Genomic DNA, 19054 nt, shown 5'->3' on the forward strand with positions numbered 1-19054 from the left:
AGATATCAGTTGGCCAGCCCATGAAATGTCTGGATAAGTAGTAAGACTGCCCCAGTAAAATCTGCAAAGGAAGAAAAGCATCAGATACAAGGCACAGAAGGTCATTATTTTGCTCTTCTAGGTGTTGTGCTTAATTGTGAGGTTTCATATGTATGGCTCCCGGTTTTGGATTTTACTTGATAATAAATGCAAGTTGGGTAGAGATGATCTCAAAGAAGAGCTGCAAGACTCAGTACTGAAAAATAGGTTCTCTTGCTTAAAAGAATGCTGGAGGGAGATTCAAGGAAGAAAACAGTTTTATTAGATGAGTAGGAGTATCTGCCTCAGTTTCAGTAATGGTGACTTGGGTTTAGATAGAAATATTTCTAGATTTCTAATAGTCTGGCAGTTCTGCAGATTGTTTTTTCCACTGCAGTCCTGAACTGTGCTGTGCTTAAACCAGTAATGAGATGCTTCAAACTAGCTGAGTTGTGAAGTGCCTCTATCACCTCAGTGACAGGCATCCTCACACTGCAACTGTTTGTCGTGCTTAACAGCAAAGGAAATTCCCAAGTTTGCAGAGATGAAATGTGTTTGTGTTTAAGATGGTTCCAAAAAGATGACTGCCTTGTTTTTAGCCCTTTGAGGGCTTTATGAAGGATTTTATGCCACAGAAATGGAAATAGCCTTTTAAAATAAGACAGTGTGGGAGAACTCCAGATGGATTGCTTGTGTATAGTGGAAGGCAGGCAATGGTGCAGTGCTTAAAGGAGAAAAACCTGCTCTGTGAAGAGAGATCTGATTAATAGCAGGGGAAGAATGTATCTCGGAAAGGGGCCACGGAAATGATTTTTCTCTTTAAGATTTTAACCAGACTTCTTAAGATTGTTTTTTTCCTTTGTTTCCAATTGAGGAAAGACAGCAGTGTATTTGGGTGCCAGGGAAGATGGCATTTCAAGAAGGGACAATTCCTTATTTGAGGCTTGGGAGTCTAGATTTGAGCTATTGAAAGTTCACTCTGGTCACTTCAGCGCTCTCCTCTGGAGAGAACTGCATGGGAGTAATTGAAAATTTGCTCTCTGCATTTTTCAGGGGTTGTTGTTGTTGTCATCTATTTATTTATTACAAGTAGTTTAGCTAAATGTTTATTGGAACCTCCAGCATCCAGAAGGATGCTTCAGATATTGTGTGAAGTAAGTGAACGGTATAATTGGAGGGGAAAAGATGAACCAAAGAGCTGCTGAATTAGTAGCAAAACAAGGCACTTCTACAATATACTTGAGAGCACGGAGCTAAGTAGCGTGCTTAATGAAGCACATTAGTTGAAAAATTATTCCTTGTCAGTGGGGTGTTTTACTGACTAACAAGCCAGTCTTCTCCTTGTTTCTGGAATATTAGGAAATGGAGGAAGTTTTTGAGATGATTATGATGAGAATTCATTTTTTTTTTTGTTCAGAAAACTGTTTCTGCAGGTTGTATCTGTACTAGTCCTGTGTCTAAGGTTGGTGACGTGTATCAATTTGTATTTGAAATGCACAGTCTATTTCTTCTGTTCTTCAATTGGCTGGAGGCAGTACAGTAACTATTTTTTGTTCTTCTCTGGAATAGTGATCTTGAGTAGGTGCATCAGATACAGTTTTATGTTTCTAAACAGATAAATGGCTCTGGGATGCTGTAATGGGTGTCAGTCTTTCTGTCAGCCTGAAAGCTTGCTAGGAAAGTTATAGATTCTATGCACTTTTCAATAACTCTACCAAGAGATGATTAAATGGAGCAAAAGGCTGTTTTTACTAATTTGTATCACAAAAGACAAGATCGCAGTCAATTTTGGTAGCTGTATATTTTAGTAGCGTTGTCATTGTCAGCTGCTGAAATGCCTGAATGCAGCAAAAACATGTTTGTATGCATCTAACAAAAACTGCTGTAGGGTAACATCTCTGTGGTATGAAATCTGCCAAATCTGAATTGATGAGAGAACAGAAACACCCTTTGTTGTCACATGTCCCTGGCTGTGATAAGGAGATGTTGCTATAGAACTTTACTGCTCTATCTAGATGCTGTACTATGACTTGCAACCTACTGTATGCAGTTGCATGGATGCTAATTTATTTATTTCTTTCAATTTAATCTCTTTTCCCCCACAAAACTGCTATTTCACGTGGAAGTTCTAGTCTTTTTTGCTTTGCCAGGGAGTTAGTTGCATAGTTAATTCTGACTGTTCTACCAATAGAGCTATGCTGATTGAAGTTACCTTCAGACTGGGCTATCAAAATGGGGATGTCTGAAGATTGGAGCCAACAAGCAGTAGTGTTGGACCCTAATTTGGAAGCACAGAATGCTCAAAGAAGTCTGTCCTTTCAGCATAGCACAACATTCAGTGATATCTGCAAGAACTTCTATTTAGAGCCTTCTGTGAGTGTGTATGATCCTGTATTTTTTCAACCCTAGAGTGGGGTAGTTTCTTATAACTAGATGTTCAGTTTGCAGCTTGTCCTACTGGCAGTGGGGATATCAGCATAAAGAGTAAGAAGTTAAATATGGCTGACTTTTTCTTATGGAATCTGGTGTAATTTAATGTGCAGTGCTAATGCATTATGTAAGAATCCTGCTTTTCTGAATCAAAGTTCATAAAGTAACTGGCTTTAAGTAACACAAGATATCCTATATTTCTCAAAAGGAATGAATCCAAGGAGCTTCTTTCCATTCAGTATCACAGACGAATGTTTCTAATCAATATTCATCACATAAGCTACTTTTGAAAAGCAAACCTGAGATTTGGAAAATATACAAAAAAAATCAGATTATCTGATTGAAGAAACAAGTAGATTCTTCTTATTTGCCATACAACCATTTTACACCAAACTAAGAAAATCCTGTCCCATTTATTCCTTTTGAATTCCCTGTGTACATCTGGCTTAGTGCAGTCTAAGCAGTTTTCTCACTGAAAACCTTTCAGCTCTTCGTTTTGCCCAGGAAATGAGTAAAACAAGTAGGCTTTTTCATTCTCCCAAACAGATGGCTTTTCTGGCTTCCCTCTATACTTAAGCCATCCAGAGCTGACAATTAATAGCAGGAAGCAAAGTAAGAATTCTAGACTTCAGAAGTGTCACAAAGAAGGACAAATCGCTTTCAATGTTATTTCACCATGACTGTCTATTTACAAACTCCATTTACCTTAACTGGATAATAAAATATCCTTTTGGAGTTGGGGTAGGAAAAAAGAGGAAAAACATCACTTATTTTCTTGCATACGTTCTGTATTAGTTACTGCTATTTAAAACACATGTCTGGTCCTAAATTAATAGCTTTAGCTTAGCTTTCAATGATTCAACAAGGCAATAAAGCTTTTTTCCTCTGTAAACGTGTGAGCGCTGCCACGTGGTAAGATAAAAATGTCCCTGTCTATAATGCATCTAAAATTACAGGTGTTTGCTTACAATAGCTGAGTCATACTTTTCATTTAAAAAAAAGCTGGTGTCACCACAAAATGTTTCTCTCCCAAAGCTGTGTCAGCTGAGATATGCAGATTAAAAATCAAAGTCCATTTGTGAGAAACAGATCGCTCATAGGTTTTAGGGATTCTCGTGAGACTACAAGCAAGCCAAGTCATTGGGTGACTGGTTTAGGGTTGTAGATGTGAGAAAATGCAACAGGATCTTGATAGTTCAATAGGAAAATCATCAGCTGAATGAATATGATTTCTGAATTGTTTAAGACTGAGTTGATTAGCTAAGAGTAACGCTGAGTTGTGGCTGAGTTAGTTCTCATCCATTCCAAGATGGTTTATTAAGTTTGGGCTCTGCTGGCTTCAGGCAGTCTCTGCTCTTGACCAGGACTTACTGTGCAGCCACCAAAGCAGTTCTACACAAACCAGTCAGTCCAATACAGTTGTCCTCGAATCAGAGCAAATAAGCCTGAGCTGAACTCCAGAGAAGAATTCAGCTGTAATCTCCCTCCTGCATGACCGTGTAGAGCCAGTGTAGATCTTGGAGCAGTGGCTGAGACCATAAACTCTGTGTTTAATAGCAGCATCAGGCAGGGAATCAGGAGTAGCTTGCAAATGCCCTTCTTGGAGCACGCTGGAAAGATACCAGAACTAAGCTAGCTGTCCTTCAGATCAGTTTCTCAATTGTGCTGAATTGTGCAGTGAGCATCATTTTGACCAATGATAGAAAATAAATAATAAAAAATAACACATTTGCTTTAATAATGGAAAAGCAGAGATGCTATTTGTTGGTTTTTAAAGGTTGAAACAGTGATGCTACCATCATGAGCCCTGTAACAGCTGTCAGTGATGGACCTTATGGTCTTAGGCACCTCTATGCACAAATATGAGTTGGGGCTCCAGCAAATTGGTGCAGATAAAACAGTTCAAGTTGTAGCAAATAGTGACTTTAGATCTCTTCTGATCTCTTGCTTTAGCTTTGTCCTGCTCTAACATGAGGAAAAACTGTCATTAACACTGTTTTCCCTTGATCCGGATGTTGTTTGTTTGCTTGTTTCCTACCACAGGTGGCAAGGCCAGAAAGGTTACCTTCTGCAATATGAATTACTTGAGGCTGCCCACAACAAAATATAGCTACCAGTTATTGGTGTACAACATAACTTGCTGTGCAGAGAAAATGGTTGTGCCAAGACTTAGGGTTTGGGTGGGTTATAGGAGTAGCTGGGGAAGGGGAGGTGTATTACAGGACCATATTCCTGTAGGCTTAGGAATTATGTAGAAGCTACTACAGCATCCTGCAGGGAAAAGGCTACCGGATAGCATGAACAAATGGGAGAAATCTGAATCGTGAGGACAACAGTCAAAGTAGAGCCCCATCCAACCAGCTTCAAACAAAGCAGGTTTCTCAGGGTTTAAATGGAAATTTTCTTGGGTGGAGACAAGAAGTGTAATAAGAATAAGCGCAGTGAGTATACCTGATACTTTGCATGGCTTGGTTTTTTCCCCTCTTTGCATATAGTTATTTTCTCTAGTAGGCCTGCTGAGCCAAAGTGCCCCGTGGGTATGGAATTGCTGGATTCATTCCAGCCAAAGCAGGAGCATATGGAGGTGGAGCACAGCCCAGGAGCCATTACCAAAACCACTGCGCCATTAACAACAACGGTTGCTCTGTTATCGTCCCATCACTCGACATTATTGCTTCTTAAGGAAGAAAGCAGAGCGTTGCATTTGGGCACTCCTCAGTGAATTCAAAGCAAATCCTGGGCTGGGGTGTGGTTAGGCGCTATGGTTCAACTGGTTCAAACTTGTTGCCAAAAATCTTCTGCCAAGAGAGACTAGTCCTGCTCCTCTGCACCTTTGGCCCCACGTGCTGCCCCTACTGTCCATCATCCAAAGCAGTTTATTTCTTAGTGGGAAATTAACACCCCAGAAATAGGAGCAGCTCCTTGGTCTCTTTAGGTCTGATTTACTGGGTATTCAGATTAGCACCAGCGTGGTTACGAGGGGAGTGCGTGGGGAAAGGGTGCTGCTTTGTGTCAGCAGGCCGGCAGATCAGCTCTGCTGTATTGCTCAACTGCGCCCTTCCTCAGCCATGGGAACTTGAACAAAATACAATAGATTTTGCTGTGAGAAAACTCAGTCCTACTGTGAAAGCACCAGCACTTGGCTGCAACGCAATAACGTCTTCAACTGCTGCAGCTGTTGAGCTGAGCAAACATATTTCGGCACTGCTCACTTACAGGTGCTTCTGCAGTAACACCACAAAAGGCTCCGTTGCTCTTTAAGATTTGGGCATACAACAAAAATTTCCTTCTCTTGTGGGATTTTTGTTGTTTTGATTCCCTTCGCAGGTTTTCCAAGTCAGCAAGAAGGGGAAAGTGGAAAAGCAACTGAGGTTTCAATGCAGACTGCGGGACTGCATGGCCAGACTGGTAATTGGGAGCAATTATGGTGTTGTTAAATGGGAAAGATCCGTTCTGTACAGAAACACAATTGGTCTGACCACTACAGCGCTTGTCTTTAAATGCAATTGAAAATACTTATCTCTAGGTAACCTTCTATTCCAGAAAGCTGATTTAATTTAGGATTTTTCAACAATTTGCAGTTTCCAGGGGCTCATTATGTTTTTATTGCCTTTCATAAGCACTTACATAGAAAACTTGAATCTATCGATACTTGTTACCTGCAGCTCTCCAGATAAATAAAAAAACAAACAAAAAACAGTGGGGTTAGAGGAGAACGAGAGACACGTGGTAGATCCTCTCCCATTGGGAAGAGGCATCAGTAAATAAAGTCCCAGCACATAAGTGACTCGCAGGGCACGAGGAGGATGCCAAAATAAGACGTATAAGGTTCATTTGAAGCCACCGGCCACACAACGCCGGATCCCGGACTGAGGAGGGACCTCCCGGCAGCGCGCCCTGTGACAACCCGCCGCCGTGTGAGCCGAGCGGCTCCCAGCCCTTCCCGGCCGCCTCCCTGGGTCGCCGATCGCACCGCCCGGCTCAGCCCCCAGCCGGGGGGCAGCGTTCAGGCCGTGCCGCCGCCCCCGCCCTCTGCCAGCAGGCGGAGCTGCAGGGAGCGGGTCCCCGCCGCAGTGGCTGGAGGGGGAGGGGAAGGAAGCGGAAGGAGCCGCCGCCGCCGAGCTGAGGGGAGCAGGCGCTGTGCGGAGCCGCCGCCGCCGCCTGGTGCGGGCAGCACGGAGGGAGCGAGCAGCGCGCAGGGCTGAGCGGGGCCGGCAGCGCCGAGGAGCGGGAGCCAGGTGAGGGCTCGGCCCCGGGGAAACGGGGACCCGGATGGTGCCGAGTTCGGAACCCGCGAGGGGAGGGGGAAGGAGGAGGAGGAGGAGGGAAGGAGCGGGGGGAAGCCCCCACGTGACCAGCGCGTGCGGGAGGAGGTGGCGGCTCGCGCGCCCCGTTCGAATCAGCTGGGCCGGCAGCGGCGCCCACTGCGCGTGCGCGGCGGCTCCGCCTCTCCCCGCGCTCCCTCCCTCCCGGCGTTACGTGTGTGCGCGCTCCCGCTCCGACACCGCGCGGCTGGGGACACGTGCGCGGCACCGCGGCCGCCATGTTGGGTCTGAGCGAGCGAGCGTGAGCGCGCGGGGCCGGGGCGGGAGAGGAGGAGGAACCAGGGGAATCTCGCGAGGTCGCGCGGTTCCTGCGGGATCGGGCCGGCTGCGGGATGGCGGCGCAGCGCTGTGCGTGCTGGGTAATGGTAACGGGGCCGGGGGGCGGGGACCCTGCCGGCTGCCTCCTCCCCGGCCGCGTGTGCCGGGACCCGGGACCAGCGGGGAGCGGGGCGGGGTCGGGCGCCCCGGGGAAGCGCTACTGGCTCCGCTCCCGGCCCTCCTCCCTCCTCCCTCCATCCCTCCCTTCCCCCGCCCCGGCCCGGCCCCGCCTCACCTCAGCTCACCTCGCGCAATCAGGGGTTGTGGGCTTGGGGTTAAATGCTTCTTGTTACTAGTATAGGCTGATGAATAACGATAAGAAAACTAACATTAAAAAGTGTGTTCTTGGGGTTGAGATCTCCAGCTGTTATTCAGAATTATGTTTGCAGTCGTTATTAGATGCACTGTAGTAGCTGCTTGGCGGTTGTAGGCGTGTTTGTGTATTTTCCATTGATATTGCTATTACTACTAAACTAATAAGATAGAAATCATTTAGAGATCAAAACTTTAAGTGTGGTCTGTATTTTGTATTAAATACTAACTCATACAGCCAATAAGGACGTGTCTTTTTCATGTATTTCTACCATACATTTAGTTACAACCCCTCCAGTCTGTTGCAAGGACTGGAACCACGTTGGTTGAAGAAGTGCTCTAGAGGAGGAAAGCTCAATTCTTTAAAGGAAAAGTGTATGTAGTAAAATGTTATTAGTCAGGTGACATTTTCACTCAGTTGGAGCCACTGATGAAGCTCCCTTGCTGTACAAGGAGTTAGGGAGCAGTTTTCTTCAGCACGTGGCTTCTAGGAAGTCATTCAGGACATGGACAACTTTGCGTGCAGATTTTCTGCTTGTTTCATAGAAATATGGTGTGTCCTAAAATTACAGCGAAGGCTCTTTGTGGAGGATTGTTTCACAGTGTGGCCATATATGTTGATAAGGAGCAGTTATGACCTGAAGCTGAAATTCTGCTGGGTCTATTTGTTATGTTGTCCAGTAAAGGTACTTCCTGCAGCTCTCATCTGTACTGCTGTAAACTGAAAGGATTTTTCTTTCCATTGCATACCACAAATGTCTAATTAATAAGAGGAAGGCAGAACTAAGTGTCTTTTTTTGGGCTGTTTAATGATTAAGTTCAATCCCCTGTTTTTTTCTCTGGAAAGTGAGAACTAGTAAATGGGATTTTTGAATGCAGTATTACACAGTTAGTATGCCAAAATAACTAGATCTCTCTTTCACAGTGTTTAGCAGGATATCCTGTGGCCTTCTGTTCTATTGCTAAGCAGTACCTGGCTGCTTTGACATCTATTGGCATTTCGAATGTAGTGTGATCCCCCTTGCTGTCTGCCATGTACAGAATGGAGACTTACCCAGTATTTCTGGGAGACCAGAGGAAATGCTGGGTTCTGGTTCTGTGTACTGGAAGTAGATTGGCATCTTGTCAGTCAGTGATAGTTGCCCGGTGGCCGCAAGGTAATAAGTCTTTTGCTTTGCTCTTCTGCCACCGTGTTGGGTAAATGAAATAAGGAACAGTTTCTTCATGTTTCAAAGTGTACTCAGGAAGTTGGAATAGAAATCTTGGCAGTCTGACCCATTTCCAGTTGTTTATTATCATTTTTTTTAAGTTAGTCTTTCACATTTGCAAAGCTCTCTTTCAGGTCTTTGCAGCTGATCTCAGTGGTTCCTTTCTTAGGGCTTTCCCCAGCATGGAATGCTTTGCATTTGGGGGGAGCTGTTGTTACAGGTCTCTTCAGTTGTAAAGAACCATATTTGCGTGGTTCAAAGCTTGCTGTGCAGGTATTTAGCATTTGCCTGTATCACAGAATCACAGAATTATCAAGGTTGGAAAAGACCTAGAAGATCATCTAGTCCAACCATTACCAATACTTCCCGGCTAAATCATATTCATCAACACAACATGATCCATAGCTTTACAACAGTATCCATAGCTTTACGTTGTACTGGCATGAGTTCTAGGAATGCAGTACTGGAAGACCCGTTGTTCTCTGTCTTTTGGGTTGGTTCAAATATAATTGAATGATTCCAGGCAGATGTTTATAAAAGTTGTCCTTAAAATCTTGGAACAAGAAAAAAAAATCTTCCACCTGTGTAGGTGGGAGAGAAGGTTCAGAAGGGGGAAACTTTGTCATTTCTGGAGTGAGAAAGGTCTTAGTTTCCAAATTAAGTGGACTTTGCTGGAGATCAGGGGATCAGGCTGCTTTCTATAAGAACTTGCTTCTCATAAACGTTACACTGAAGTCTGGTATTGTTCCAGCTATAACAACACTGTAAATGTGGCTGGTGCTTTGAAAACCGCCTTTGGTGTAGAAAAACTTTTCTAAACATTTATTTTAGTGTTGTGAAAACCTGTTGAAATATTATTAAGAAAAGCATTAAGTAGCATTTTTCTTATTGGACATTGTTCTTAAAACAAAAAGCTTTTTGAAAGGTTATTGTGCATTTTCATCATCAAAGCAAAGTACTCCGTTGTGGTTTTGTAGCATAGCGGGCTGATAACCTGTACAGTCTGTGGCTCAGTCCTGTGTATTAGTTACAAGCTTGTATTTAATTACTTCTGCTTATGCTGACAATTATCATAGAGGAGTTTTTTTTATATCTTCAGACCAAAAGCTTAAATTACAGCAACTGTTCTCAAAAGTTACTTTAGGCTTTTAATGCTTATAATGATTTCAGTTAAATGTGGTAATGCCATAAGATCAGCTGTTCCAATCCTCAGCCCTTTGGAAGTAGAGCAGGACCATTCTCTCTAATGACCAAGTTCCTTTTTGGCTAAACATTTCAGCAGCTCGTGGGCCCTTGGTTAAAGTTTGATGTGATGCTCCATTTAAATATTTTTGCTTTGCATTAAGCTGATCGCTTTCTGTCTTGTTGCTTCTGAAAACAGCAGACTCCCCTTGTAACAATGTTTTCTCTGTTCCATTAGGTGCTCTCTGTTTCTGTGTATCAAACTTCATCATAAGACGTAGAATATGAATGTTGGCAAGATAGAAAATCTAATTGTCCAAGATCTTTTTACTAGTTCAGTTAACGCTGTGTGAACACAAATATTTGGTTTGATTAATTGGGTGCGTATGTGCCAGACAAACTGCTGTAAGAAGGATCAGAGCAAAAGCTTCCCCTTAGAGCATCTGGCTGGTAGCAGGGTGGTGGGATTTTGCCTTTTCCAGCTCTGTCCTGAGACACGTCTGGTTCTGTCCATAAAGTGCCGTGATTTGAGCTTGATTTATAACAGTTAGAAAATAGAAAGGTCCAAAAGCAACTGTGTGTTCTTGACAGTTTTCATGTTGATGTATAAATGTTAGTATCCTGCTTTTCGGTTTTGCCTTTGTTGTTGTTATTGGCTGATGTATTTACTCATAGATCTGTTATGAATTTTTCAGACCTAGAGATTTCTTGGGGTGACTGTGCCATTTTAGTGTCTCTGTTACAGGCAAGAAAAACAGGAGTATGGCCCAAATTCGGAACTGGAAGAGCTGTGCATCTAGGTTACTTTGCCACTAATACTTTAAAGGAGGAAGAGAGTGCTGGAGGGCTCCCCTGTGTGTTTGTGTCTGAAGGTTTTCCAGCACAGTGACAAAACACAGCAGTGCTGAAGTTAGAAGTTTTATCTCCACAGATAAAGAATCCAGAAACACCAAAAATAGATGCTGTCAGAGAAGATTTGCCATGCTGGTTTCTACTTGTTAATTAAATGCTCCAAGGATGTTTCAGATTGGAGGAGTGCAGTGAGTGGAATTTAGAGGTGTATTTTGTGAGTTTAATCCTGTTTAGTCTTTCAGTTTGTGAGTTGGATGATAGAACAGAGGTTTACTAATTGCTACAGCAGAGCTCAGGGCTGGAGGAATACAGGCACTTCAGTGTGAAATGATCTCAACAAAATGGTCAGATGATCAAAGGAAATACATGGGATGCATTTCAGTAAGGGGAAATGTAAAATAATATGTTTGTGTAGCAACAATAAACTTAAAATGAGAAACAACTGACTTGACTCTGCAAATAAGTGGCTGTGTCACAAAATGAACACAAATGAGTCATGCCAGCTTTAAAAAGACACCGGGAGTCACTCTGGGGTTATAGGAGCTGAATTGTTGTTGTGTGTAAGATACACGTTTCTTCTGCAGCACTCAGCGTTAGGCCTCAGGTGATGCAGTCTCTGCTTTTTGTTACTGCGCTTCAAACACATTTGGGCCAATCAAAGAGTATTTTAGGAAGGTTGCAGTAATGGCCTCTGAGGAAGGACCAGAAAGTCTGAAATTGTTTAGACTGTAGCAGAGATGGGGAAGTATAATAACAGGCTTTAAGTATGGGAAGGATCGCTGCGGAGAGGAATGTAATAAACTGTTCTCTCCAGGTAGGACAAGAAATAATGGTCCTAAATAGCACAAAAGAACGTTTTGATCCTACAAAAAGCTTTCCAGCTCTGTGGATAGATAAAAAGAGGGTCGAATGTCTGAGGGAGGTAATGGGATATCTGTAGCTGAAAATGTTCTAGAAGAGATGAAATAGCCTTCTTTTAGAGGTGAGCTGGGTGTAGTTGGCCTGTCCTTGGAGCAGGGGCTGGGGTGATGTGTCACCATAAGATCACCACATTTTTATGATTTTTGTAACGTTACTGGCCATGAGCAAACCAAACAAATGAAAACGCAAAACCGAACCAAGCAAAGAATATGGACCGTGTGGTAGAGAAAAATCTGGTGTGACAGTCTGAAAGATTTAGTTTGAAGAGGTGCATCAAATATGGTCATTAAAGTGTTGCTTTATAAAGCATTTATTTAAGACCCGTGTAATGTAATATTGAAAATCACTTGAATAGGCATCTTTTTTTTTTTAATCTTTGACTTCCTTTTGTGTGGTGGTTTATTGTTTGTGTTTGCTTTTGTATTTATGAACCATCAGAAATAAACTGAGCTGGAGTCAAAGTCTGTCAGAAAACGTCACTGGCAAAAAGCAAAATTAAAAGGATTAATCCTAGGGAGGAACGGGATGGGATGTAGTGTAGGCTTTAATGCTGAGCTGATCATGCAGCTTCTACTCCTCACTGAAACAGAGATAACAGCTGTTATCTGAGAGATGGATGTTGAACAACGATCTTCAGGTTCTTGAGGAGTTTATTTTATAAGAAGCTTTCTTCAAAACCTGTTTGTGTTCCTTAAATTAGGACTGGATTTTAGTCTTTCATCCCCATTGCTGTGTAATAGTAATAACATTGATGAGGTTGAATAGAAATGCATGCTTTCTACTGCCGCCTGTTTCTAAACAAAATCTCTCCTTTGAGGGTTTTTTAGGTAATCGGAAAAGCTTTGATTAAATGAAGGCACTACCTTTGGAACAGAAGCGTTGTGAGAGCATTTAGGATTAGAAGTACCAGGCAGTTTGACAGAACTGTTTTGAACCAAATCCATTTGAATAATTCATTGTGAAATTTTCCTGCTCAAACCCACCTGAGTGCTTTTCCTGTGCCCTTGTTCAGGCTTTTCTAATTATTAAAATTTGACAAAGCTGTCTTGGGCTTAATGAATAATGAAGGCCAATCTCTGTGCTGTGTAGGTCTATGCTCTGCAATTAGAAAAAGGGTTCAGTGAATTCTTCGACATTCTTGGCGTTCAGAGAGAGTTGAGGGCTGAGATGAAATGATGCTTTCGGTCCACTTCTTCCTAATTGAAATTAAGCTTCTGTTGCGTTTTTCCATCTGATGAGCAGTATGAATTAAACTTTATATACACTTCAGCTACAGGATATTGTCGTTCTGCTTGTTCTGGTTGATGAGAAATTGCTCACTAGATCATTCAGGAACAAGGTTTTGGTCAAGGATGTGGCACTAATTTTAGGTGCTGATGTGATATTTGGACAAGGTGAAAGTTAATTCTGAGGGTTTCTTATAATTTAGTTAAATAAATTTGCCCTCAAAGCTGTTACTGCTTCTGTAAAACTGGGAAAAGGAAGAAAGCGCTGTCTGCTATATTAGAATGATGTAAAGCAGGAATTTATTGCTTCCCTCAAACATTTTAAGTCTTCCATGGATTTTTTTCTTATATGTATCAGTACAGAACAAAGGCTTTCTTGTAGAGGACTGTGAAGGGGTCACGGTGTCTCAGAGGAAGGGCTCAGAGGCTTAAGTCTTGGGCAAAGGCAAATGTACCTATTCCTTAAGCTGCACCTGATGAGTGAGCTGTTACTGAGAAGGAGTTGTCAGGACGGCCTGGCAGCTGAACAGTGTGTGGGGGGGAAGATGTTCTTACTGGGGTTTGGAGAAGTATTTCTTGTCGAGTGGTCTGGGGGACCATGTAGGCTGTGACTGACAAAAGGATTTGTAGTGGGAAGCCATTAGTGTTGTGACAGATTGTTGCTGTTTTATTTCTGCTTGTTTTTTTTTCTTTTCTTTCTTTCTTTTTCTTTTTTTTCTCTCCAGTTTTCAAGTGTATAAAATGTCTTTGGCAACTTTTGAAATTGTATTTTGCAAATCATTCTAAAGTTAGAATGTATTCGTACATGTTTTCTCTGCCGCCTACTGCCTTTTTGTTATTTACTTGCACTTTCTCTGTGCATGTGTCTGTGAAAGTCAGAGTGTAACAAGCAGCAAGTCTTACTTGTTATTTATCCGTGATCAGATTGCTTTTGATAGTAACTGCTCTATCTAAATTGCCCCTTGAAGGGATCTGACAGGGTGTCTGTGTTCTGCGAAGCTGCCAGCGCTGTTGTCTGGGTGTTTCCTCAAAAGCAAAGTTCTGGGACAAAGGAAGCTCATCAAAACTTCTCTGTTCTTTCCAGTCTGCAACTTGTCTGCAAATGTTTTGTCCTTCAAAAAACTAAAGTAGGCGAAGTAGAAAGCTGCTGCGGCTTTATACATACATACACACATACACACACATACATACACATATATATATAATTTTTCAGATCTTAGCAAATTCGTGGTCAGTTTACCAGAAATTCTGCTATGTCCCATGCATTGCAAAAAATGCCAAAAGGATGAAGAATTATTATTCAAAGTGTCAGTGCAGTGTCTGCAGTAGTGTGATTCCTTTTCCTACATGCTTGCATAGTTCTAAGTCCATCTGGGAGAAAATGGGTTTCTAACAGAACAGAGTGCAGTTATCTCATTTCTCTTCACTGAGATGAGCTGTAAATTTCTCTGGATCATGTAATTGGGAATCTGCTGATCCTTTGTTAAGAGGATTCCTGAGATACTTTAGATAGAAAAGGTTCCTCTCATAGTTGCTGCCATTTCACAGCCTGTGCTGGAAAGGACAATGCGAAGCACTGACTTTTTGTATCATGTCTGAATTCACACAAAGTTCTCCTTCACCCCAAAGTGAATTCAGCCTTTTCAGAGTTTTGTTTCCTACTTCGTGTTTCATTTCAAGATGTTTTTGTTGCTGTTTCTTATAATGGTGAGGTTACTGACCTGTAGTGTGATTGCTCTTTGTGTTGAAACAAATTGAATCTTGCAAATCCTCAAGAATCCTCTGTATTTATTCTCTTAAATGGATTACTGTGTGGAGAAGCCCGTTTTGCTGTCAGGACCTTCCAAATTCTCCAGGTGTGTGGAGGAATTAGTTTCCTGTTTTTAAGATCTGAAAGATCTTTCCATTTTTATTCCCCCTGCTCCCTCCACCGGAAACCACCCAACCCACCAGCAGTAGAGGTTGTTTATTTCTTGTTAATATTTATGATTTTCAGTTATATTACTTATAAACTGAAAATACCCCTGGTTAGTTACATCTCAGAAGTGATTTTATTGAAGCTTCCTATATTACATGAGAGGTTATTATTATTATTTTTCCTACTGTCAGAATTCAGAATGCAGAGAGGGAATGTTTAACCTGAGAAATTCTTATAAGAAGAGTCAGGGGCTTCTCTATGAGAATCAGCAGAGCTCTGGGAAGGATTACTCTGTGATATTCTCAGTACCCTTTTCAGCCTGATTCATGTGTCACTATGGCTTTCTTTTATGATGTGTACCAGGTGATCACGTGGACATTTCTTCTTGTCCTGTCTGTTCTCACAGCAGGCCTGACTTGCAGAAGTTGTGTGAGTGAAATTTAAGGTTTCTACATATCCTCCCTCGAATGGCTCCTTTACTGTATACAGGGTATCCCTGCAGCTTCCCTGGTGGATTAGCTGGTGCTCCTGCTTTGAAACATTTGCTTTTCTTACACTTCTACTGTTGTACTACTTCTGTGTGAAGTCTGGTGACTGTTTCTACTCTCACTATTTTCCATAATGAGAAGATGTTGAAAAGAGCCCGAGGGCTTGAATCAGTTACAAATAAGAATACAGAAAGTCTTATTTCTTCTTCTCTGTTACCTCCTTTGTGTACCTCAGGTTCTGCCGGTGAAGATGTGCATCAGCTGCATTTTAGTTGTTTTCCAAATAATTTTAGCAGTTTTATATTCAAACCAACTGTAAAATAGAATGAGAATAAAGTGAAGTAAAGCAGCTACTGTGACCCCTGCTTGGCAGAAGCAGATGTGGAGAACATTTCCCCCCAGGGAGTTCTCAACTCCAATGTAATTTAGGTTATAGCTGGTCAGTACAGATAGAAACCATGAGGTTGTTGAGTTGCTTTCTGTGCATCACTTATCAAATATTTGTATCCTCATCATGGAAACTTTGAGTTCTAAGTTAAACGAAGTAACTGTGCTCCTAATGCTTGTAAGGAGCTAAGGATAAGGGGCAGCCTGTGAGTAGGGCTTCATGTTACAGCTAACCTGATCCAGTGGCTATCTGTCACCAACATACGTAGGTCTGGCCCCTGCTTTCTGGTAGCACCTGTGCTTGTCTGACCATTACTGTAAGCTTGTTCAGGGAGCTAACCCAGCAGAAAAATAATGGCTCTTTTGTAGGATGTGTATTTTCTAAATCAGCTCATTGTGAGATCAAATTGAATACTAAGGCAAATGCATAGGAAAAATCGGGATGGTGCGCCGGGGTCATGGGGAGTGGGATTGCCTCTGTTTGTAGATTAAATCACTTAACTGTAAAGTGAAACCTCACCTGGGAAGTCGTGTTGAAAAATTAAATAGAGAATGACTGAAGGCTCACCAGAGTATGTGTCAGTTCTTTTGGTAAGGAGTGAGATGATGGGTAGATGCAGCTTTGTGTGCTGTATTAGAAGTATAGTGGGAAGTGGAGACTAGAATAGAGCAAAGTGGAGACTAGGATACAGCAATGAACTAGGAAAAAGCTCCTGCAATAGTATCTAAGTAGATACAGGTGGAGCAGGGGTAGGAAAAAGAGGGTTGCATTAATTCAGGTACAGAATGATCCTCATGGAAGTTACCTGCTTGGCACAACATTGGAAACCTGTTTAAACTAAGACATATTCTGATAGGAGTTCAGCTGCCAAAAAAAAAAAATAGGTGTGTTTGCATTGAATCATAGCATCCGCTGCTGATGAAAATGCTGTAGTCTCCTGAACTGGCCAAATGTATTTTTAATTATTCTGCTAACTTGCACTTATGTTTACATTGTACTTCTTCAGTTTAAATACATAGATGCTGTAGAGTTACTTTGACTGAGAGTGAATACAAATGTTTCTAGTGTTTCCTCGATTAAGCAGGAGCATCCAAACAGTCTGAATATAACATTCCTAGGAAGAAGTAGCACCCGAAATCCAGAGGGATTTGTCAGTCAGGGGACTTGAAATTTATCATCAGTCCAAACATTTTGCAAACCCACTGGGCAAAGTTTGGTAGCGTTTGTGTTAATAGAGCATTAGTTTCATTGCAAATAGTGGTTTGCAATTTTAATGTCAGGGTTTAATCTAAGACTTGTTGAACTGATTTTATGTGCTTTTCCTGCAGTTCCTATAGGCATAATTGTAAAAAGTTGGATTTAACCCGTGCTTTGTTGAGAGAATGCCTGTATTCCTTTGGGCAGCGCGTTAAGTTGTTTTGATTTGATTGAAGTTTTGATTGATGCCATGAAAGGTTTGGGTGTTTTTCTTTTCTGCACTGTACAAAATGTACAGGTGTTTGAAATGTTATCATACGGTTAGAATTGTTCAATCAAATACTTCTAGAGTAGTGATATGTTGATAACATTATCTCAGCGATGACAGAAAAAAAAACCTGATAATAATCTAGAGCTGATATAAGTCTGATGACTTGATTTCATCACTGTCTAAAGGCAGAGTTATAGAAGGATCTCACAAAACTTGAGTGAATGGGGGATAAAATAGAAGCAGAATCTCATTTTCAGAAATGTGAGGTAATGCATAAGAATGAAAAAAGAGCTCTCTGACTTTGTCAGCTATTACTGCTCAGGAAAGTGTTCTGACAGATGCTTCTGTAAAAGCATAATTCAGTTTTCAGAAGCTGACAGAGAATGTAAACAGTGTTGCCTGTTATTAAGGAGCGTAAAACATTTCTGTTCTGTGATTAAAAAAATAAAAAATCTATGGAATATAATGTAGCCCATCCTTTGGATGTTTTATTCAGCACTGATACATCTGCCTGGGTTAGGATGGAAAAGTGCAGCAGGAATGATCAGAGGTTTGGGACAGATTGTCTGTGCAGAACAGCAGGGCACTCAGCCAAGTAAAATACCCATTAATTCAGCGAACATACAGCAGGTAAATCCTCAGGTCTGCTATGCCCTGTATGATCACTGTATTTCAGTACATCTTGTGTTTCTAGAAACAGTAAAACTAGTTATTAAAGGTCTGGGGTTTTCACGTATTTTCTTCTCATGTTATCAAGAAAAGAATGTAATTAATTGCTTATTGCTGTAGGAGAGAATACGTCACTTGAGTTATGAACACTTTGTGTATTCAAAGGTATAGCAAAAGCCGCTCCTAGGAGCTGTATTCTTCATGTGTTTCTGTTTCCTCTTTTATGGCTGCTGCATTGTGCTGTAGGTAATGCAGTTATTCATAGAGAAGTGCTTTCATATTAGACAGTAATTGTAGATGTCCTGTAAGAACTGGCAGGGTTTTGGTAATATTTTAAATCATAAAGCTAAGCAGTTTTATGGATGGCATGTAAATTAGATTTGTCAGGTTAATCCTTGCTTAATACTTGATGTCAGCTCTTCAGAGGCACTAAGAAAGGAATAAGTATAGTGTTTGGTTTGACATAACTCTCTTAAATTTCTTACAGTAGTTTGAAAAACACTGTGCTTTAGAAAGGATCAGAAAGGCTTTTCTGGGACACCACTGGCAAATAATAAACTGTAAGCAGTTTATTATTAAAAGAGAGTAACATAGTCTTCTGCTTGATATCTGTTCTGTGTAAATGCAGATGTGAATATGTATGTCAGATTGAATGAAAGTGACTTCTAGTATCGTTTTCAAATTTGTACTGTAAAGATTCCAAGCTGTGTCTGTGGCATTTGAGAGAGATGCTGATCACATAGTTTTCAGTCTTGTAAGAAATAAGCATTTTAACTAATTAAGTCAGTGCAACTGAATGATACACTGGGAGAACAATAAGAAATTTTTTGCTTTACAACATCCTTGCACAAGTTAATCTAAGTTCAACATAAATCATCTTCCACTTTAGTCTAAGATTTCTGCAGTTTCTTAAGATGGGGTTTTCAGAGTGCTGTATCAAGGTACAGTCAAGTGTGTGTAGCGCAGGGGGCAAAGGCTGTACATGAGAGCAAGAACTTAACTGCAAGCACACATTTTGCATTTTTGTGATGGACTAGCCATTTAGAAAGGTATCTGAGCTCTGACAATCCATTTGCATTTGCTTAGGATAGATATGGAAACTATATAACTCACACTCTTTAACCCAGCTGCTGACAGCTCCTTCCTGTTGCCTCAGTCCGGTAAAATATGCTGAAGGTTGACTGTAGCTCTTCCCCTTTGTTCTTGTGCTTTGAGAAACTCTCTAGTGGCTGAATCTGGAACTTGAATCATCTTTTTATATTTCTTCAGGCCTTTCACCTGCTGTTACATGGTAATTGTGAGGAACCGTAGGATGAATGTCCTTCTTTCTT

At 41.6% G+C, this 19054-nt stretch overlaps 1 protein-coding gene across 8 annotated transcripts in view; it reads left to right on the top strand.

Annotated features, from left to right (window-relative positions):
• The first annotated feature begins 6552 nt into the window (after positions 1 to 6552).
• Positions 6553 to 19054, top strand: part of ZZZ3 (zinc finger ZZ-type containing 3) — a 50779-nt gene continuing 38277 nt past the window's right edge. For all 8 annotated transcript variants that reach the window (XR_014932794.1, XR_014932795.1, XM_015870247.3 and 5 more), the window contains exon 1: positions 6553 to 6686. The gene's annotated coding sequence lies outside the window, so the exon portion shown is untranslated. The remainder of the gene's footprint in view (positions 6687 to 19054) is intronic.

This window comes from Coturnix japonica, chromosome 11 (genome assembly GCF_054131305.1).
Source record: "Coturnix japonica strain WE chromosome 11, WE-NBRP24, whole genome shotgun sequence".
Lineage (NCBI taxonomy): Eukaryota > Metazoa > Chordata > Aves > Galliformes > Phasianidae > Coturnix > Coturnix japonica.